The following is a 6,580-nucleotide window of genomic DNA, read 5'->3' as shown; positions in this document are numbered from 1 at the left end:
ACACAGTTGTGCAGCTCCTTCTAAGTCTACTACACACACACACACACACACAGTAGTGCAGCTCCTTCTACGTGTACTACACACACACACACACAGTAGTGCAGCTCCTTCTACGTGTACTACACACATACACACACACACAGTAGTGCAGGTCCTATGTGTACCACACAGACACACATACACACACACAGTAATGCAGCTCCTTCTACATGTACTACACACACACATGCGCGCACACATGCACACAGTAGTGCAGCTCCTATGTGTACTACACACACACACACACACACAGTAGTGCAGCTCCTTCTACGTGTACTACACAAACACACACACACACAGTAGTGCAGCTCCTTCTACATGTACACGCTCAAACACACACACTCACACACACACACAGCATTGTTGAATTTGTATGCATCACCCCCCATCACTGTCTCTTGATGTCAATCCCTCACCGCCACTCCCCCCTGTGTGTGTGTTACTATGAGAAGGAGATTAAGAGTGTGCGTGTGTGTGTGTGTGTGTGTGTAAATGTCAAAGGAGCCTTACCATCCTTGTGCGAGTGTGTTACCATGAGAAGGGGATTAATTGTGTGTGTGTGTGTGTATGTGTGTAAACGTCGAAGAAGGAGCCTTACCATCTATTTTTCAGTGCCGCCGAGTCTCCTGCTTGTCACGGGAGGCCGCCCGTCGCAGACTTCCTGCTGTCAGTCAGTACTGAACAGCCTGAGCCCAGAAAGCTGCGAGTCCCGTCAGAACCGAGCCCCGGGACGCTGCCAGGCACGTACAGCACACAGCGAGGAGGACACAAAGTCACAGTTCACACGAAACTAGATCAATAGATACTGCTGCGTGTCACGGGGAAAAGTCCTTGGACCAGCAGGAGTCAGGGGAGAACGGGGGGGGGGGAGGGGAAGAGAGGGGGGAGAAGGAGGGGGGGGAGAGAGAAATGGATGAAAAACCGCGTGGTTAGCTACCGTGTGGTCCTCCTCTGAAAAGCGGAGGCCTTGTCTTCACATCGGAGGCAGCCATCTTGACACCTCCGGAACCTCCTCTTTACTTGGCAGCTTAGGGGCAATGTTTGAAGTCGTGGGGGGGGGGGCGGGCTTCCGGGTGGCGTAGCGGCCTATTCCGTTGCCCTAACCAACGCGAGGATCGCCGGTTCGAATCCCCGCGTTACCTCCGGTTTGGTCGGGCGTCCTGTGGGTGGGAGGCCGGATGTGCGCATGCGTCCTGGTCCGGCGCCGTGTAGAGAGTCCGGCCGGCCTTAGAGCTCTGCGACACGCGCCGTGATTGGCCGAGAACCTGTCACGTGCTCGACGGGCGCCACTGGCTCTGCGACACGCGCCGTGATTGGCCGAGAACCTGTCACGTGCTCGACGGGCGCCAAGTGCTCTCCGACACGCGCCGTGATTGGCTTAGAACCTGTCGTGTGTTTGACGTGCGCCACGTTGCCTACCAACGTCCGGCTCCGTCGTCGTGACGCTCAGCGGGGGTTTTTCCCGCGTCTTCCGCCCGTTTCTCGCCGAGTTGTAGCCGCGGAGGGTGAAATGGCGCGTTGCTCGGCCGGGACAAGGCCGTGTGATGCGCTGACTTCCACAGGATGCGCGAAGGAGGATCGGCAGGCCGGGCCGGTTCCCCCACAGCTTATCCCTGAGCCGTGCTCGGTGAGGTCATTTCAGTGTTCACCATTCTTCGATGAACTAATGTAAACTACTAATAGCTAGGGGCTAACGGGTCAGACACGTTAGCTAGGTTAGCTAGGGGCTAACGTGTCTGACCCGTTGGTCTGACCCTTTAGCCGAGCGGTTAGTGACGTCGCCTTGTGGTGCAGTACACTTAGTATCGAATCCCGCACCGGGCAAGAAAATAACCGGTTACACTAACTTCGCTGGAGCAACCCGGGGGTCTGTACAGTACTGGTGTGTGGAAATCAGTTGTGTAGCACATCCGAGCCGTGTGTAACAGTGTCAGACTGTCATATGGGATGGACTGAGCGACAGGCCTGAACCTGAGCCTGGCAGTGTGTGGGTAGTGCTGAGATAAACTAGACAAGAGCCCCGATACAGACCTGAGGCTGCGCTGGTTAAACCTCCAAACGGCTAGGCCTAAAAGTAAAGGACAGTTAAAAACCAAAACGCAAATGAGGGGGGGGGGGGGTTGTCGCTCTGTCCCCACTGCTTCTCCAGTAATGGCTCACGTCGCCGAGCCGAATTCCTTATTTTATCCCGTCTCTTTATTTTCCCTGAAATGTTTTTTTTTTTAATTGTTGTGAACGTCCCACACATTGGTTCCTACCTGTGAACAGTTTCCACCCGAGCGGTTTAGAATGCGTACCTTTCGTTCCCCGGGGGCGCTGTTCCGGCGTGACACCTCCGAGCCGCGCTTCGGCGAGCGCGTGCGCTCGAGCGCGCTCTGCGTTCTCTTTCCTATTTTCTTCATTTTTGTTTTCCCCGTTTAAAGTTGTATTGTGCTGATACACGCCGTAACGTGAGGCGCTGAGCAACTTATTGGTCTCTCCTCCCTTGTATAAATGATTTGTCATTTTTATTTATTACTCGTGTTTGGCTAATTTGATTAGCCTCGTGCTAGCTTGCGCGGGGCTGGGTTGTAATGGCGTCTCGTTGGTGACGCGATGTTCTGTAGTGTGTCACGTGAGTTTTGTATTATTATTATTATTATGATTATTGTAAACTACTAATAAGACACGTTAGCCCTTAGCTAACGGGTCTGACCCTTTAGCCGAGCGGTTAGTGACGTCGCCTTGTGGTGCAGTACACCCCGTATCGAATCCCTCACTGGGCAAGAAAATAACCGGTTACTTTATTATTATTATTATTATTAATATGTTGGAGTATGGAGAGGTGCAGAGGACAAGATGTGTGGCTGATGCCTGTGTTTGTTTTCCCTTTTCCTGTGAGGGTCTGCTGGCATGAAGTATTTATTTTAGCCCGTGCTTCGTATATTTTTGCACTATAGAAGAAAATGGGTTATGTGGGTAAAATAAATTAATGATTTGTACTCTGATACATGTGTTTTATACTGTGCATTCATTATATTTTATACTGTGTGTGTGTTTATTATACATGTTTATGTTTTTATACTTGGATTTTTGATTTGATATTGATATACTCCGTTTATCCCCGTAGAGAAACAAGACTCTGCATCTACCCCATCCTAGCTGTGTAGCTAGCAGCGGTGGGCAGCCACCGTGCAGCGCCCGGGAACCAACTCCAGTTCGTCTTGCCCTGCCTCAAGTTAGGGGCACAGACCCGTATTAACCCTAGCATGCACGTCTTTCTGATGGTGTGGGGGAAACTGGAGCACCCGGAGAAAACCCACTGCAGACACGGGGAGAACATGCAAACTCCACAGAGAGATGAGCCCAAAGGTTGGACAACCCCGGGGTTCGAACCCAGGACCTTCTTGCTGGGGGGGCAACAGCACTAACCCCTGTGCCACCGTGCCGCCCACTTTGAGTGAGCACGTATGCTCGGAGCTGTGTGGAGACGTGCAGAGGACAAGACGTGAGTGATGCCTGTGGTTTTTTTTTCTTTTTCCTTTGAAGCAAAATAAACCCGACAGATCTCCAACTCCGCTGTGTGTGTGTGTGTGTGTGTGTGTGTGTGTGTGTGTGTGTGTGTGTGTGTGTGTGTGTCTCACTCAACTACACAAGGCAGAGACAGAAAGCAGTTATTAGTCAGTCACACTCACACACACACGTTGATGGATGCCTTACCAGATCTCTTTGCTGAGGCCCTTTTATGGCTGTCATACATAGTTCATTAACCCGGCTGTAGAGCGGAGGCATCTTGTGTGTTTGACACAGGGATACCCTTGTTGACAAATCACATTCCAGATCGCCCACATCAAATTTTCATTATTCACCACGGTAGGAAGATCTCACCTGCTCATCATAAGCAAGGCAAACACAAACACTGACGCTGGCTTTTCCTTTTGCACTGTGACGGGATCTGCTGGGTGGCCTGGCACCAGGGAGGTCACTTTTTTTTTTCTAATTAGTTTTTCTCCATGTCTGAAAATGTTCACTGAGGAGAAACTACCTCCTGTCTTGCCTTCATTTCCCCCGCTCTCTCCTGATAGGGGTGATTACATCAGGAGAGAAGCCGAGATGCATTTCCCTCTGGGCCAAGGTCTGGTGAATTAGGAGATCCATATCCACTGCTGCTCCTCTTAATGGACCAGCAGGTCACAGCCCCTGCAGTGCTGTTTAGGAAGCCCCTGGGAGTGACATCACCAGACAGCCAGGCTCCCAGCATCACCCCGGGCACTCGGCCGACAGAGACGGGGGAGAGACGGCAGAAAAGTCGAAGGCCGTCCCTGAGAAACAAGAATGGCTGTGATAGGAAAGTAATCATTAAGTAATGAACTCTTCTTTACCACCGCCCCCCCGATTATCAAGGGGAGTAGGGAGAAGGTGGTTGGAGGAGTTTTCAAGGTGCCTGAAAAATACTGTGCTCTTAGTCTCATTTTCCTTCTCCCTTTCCATCTCTCCCTTTCCTCTCTCTCTCTCTCTCTCTCTCTCTCTCTCTCTCTCTCTCTCTCTCTCTCTCTATCCGTCTCTGTCTCTGTGTGTGTGTCTCTCTCTCTCTGTCTCTCTCTCTGTGACTCTGTCTCTCTGTCTCTCTCTTTCTCACTCTCTCTCCCTCCCTCTCTCTCTGTGTCTCTGTCTGTGTGTGTGTCTCTCTCTGTCTCTGTGTGTGTCTGTCTCTCGCTCTCTTTCCCTCTCTCTGCCTGTGTGTGTGTCTCTCTCTGTCCCTGTCTCTTTCCTCCCTCTGTCTCTTGCTCTCTTTCCCTCCCCGTCTCTCTCTCTGTCTCTCTCATGATAGGTGATCTGACAGAACATGCCAAGTTGTTAATCCACCTCCAATACTCGTCTTATCACATCAATAACACTCAACAATGGGTCCGTACTGTATGTGAGACCACTGGATCTTGGCCAGAGATTAGGATAACAATATTACCATGTTATTCTGAGGGGTATTCCAGAGGCACAGGGTGTCTCTGGTTTCAGCAGGACGGCTAATGTCGTGCCTACTGACTGACGTTTGCTGCTATCAGGTGGACTAACGTTCTCTCAGACTGTCCTTCACCCCCGTTTGACAGGGACTCGCCGCGCCACCCTCCCCACGGCCGTGGCTGATGCACGTCACCGAAGCTGACAAATGGACTCTAACTCCCAATGGACTGACCCCAGCCAGCACTTAAAGCACCAGGAAACAGATTACTAAAAGGGAAATATTTCTGCCCTCGTGGGGTTATTTATGTATGAGGGACCATTGTGCTCTGGCGTAAAGCCCCTCAAGAAAAACTCAGGTATCTTTTTTAACCTAGGCCTTATTTTCTTATTGATCGGAGTCAAGCTGAGCGATGGGTTGCAGAATCTTTTAATTCGATCCAGTCTTGAGAAAGCTTGGTGTCAGACGACTGCTTCGCATCATGCTGCATTGTAAACCTTCACCAAAATAACACCCATTAACACGGGGGGGAGGGGTTTGGTACGAATGAGAGGACTCTAAAGAGTCTTAACCACTTTATCGATCATGAGGTTATTTAGAGATCAATCCATGTCTTTCTTTCTTTTTTGACCCTTCCCCTGTTTTCTACCAATTGTATCCGGCCAATTACCCCACTCTTCCAAATCGCTGCTCCACCCCCTCTACCGATCCGGGGAGGGCTGCAGACTACCACATGCCTCCTCCGATACACGTGGAATCGCCAGCCGCTTCTTTTCACCTGACAGTGAGGAGTTTCACCAGGCGGACGTAGCACGTGGCAGGATCACGCTACCCCCCCCCCCCCCAAAAAAAAAAAACAGGCTCCCCAACCGATCAAAGGAGGCGCTACTGCAGTGACCAGGACACATACCCACATCCGGCTCCCATCCGCAGACACGGCCAGTTGCCTTTGTGGGGACGCCCGACCAAGCCGGAGGTTAACACGGGGATTTGAACGGCGGTCCCTGTGTTAGTAGTCAATGGACTAGACCGTTACACTATCTGGCTGCCGATCAATCCATTTCTAACCTGCAGCAGAAGTCTCATTCTGTGATCTTGCGAGGAGTGAGTTGTGGCAGGACGACAACAGTGGAAACGTGAGAGAACCGGAGAGAAGCACAAAAAATGTATAAAATAGGTCTAGTGTAGCAGGGATCGCCAGTTCAAATCCCCGTGTTACCTCCTGCTTGGTCGGGTGTCCTACAGACACAATTGGCCATGTCTGTGAGTGGGAAGCCGGATGTGGGTATGTGTCCTGGTCGCTGCACTAGCGCCTCCTCTGGTCGGTCGGGGTGCCTGTTCGGGGGGGGGGGACTGGGGGAATAGCGTGATCCTCCCACGTGCTACGTCCCCCTGGTGAAACTCCTCACTGTCAGGTGAAAAGAAAAAGCTGGCGACTCCACATGAATCGGAGGAGGCATGTGGTAGTCTGCAGCCCTCCCCGGATCAGCAGAGAGGGTGGAGCAGCGACCGGGACGGCTCGGAAGAGTGGGGTAATTGGCCAAGTACAATGGGGGGGGGGGTTAGGTCTATCACTGTGCTGTCAGACTGAACTGGCATTGT

Source organism: Lampris incognitus, chromosome 17, assembly GCF_029633865.1.
Source record: "Lampris incognitus isolate fLamInc1 chromosome 17, fLamInc1.hap2, whole genome shotgun sequence".
NCBI classification, from domain to species: domain Eukaryota; kingdom Metazoa; phylum Chordata; class Actinopteri; order Lampriformes; family Lampridae; genus Lampris; species Lampris incognitus.
The sequence above is the reverse complement of the archived record's forward strand: the minus strand, read 5'-3'. Positions refer to the sequence as shown.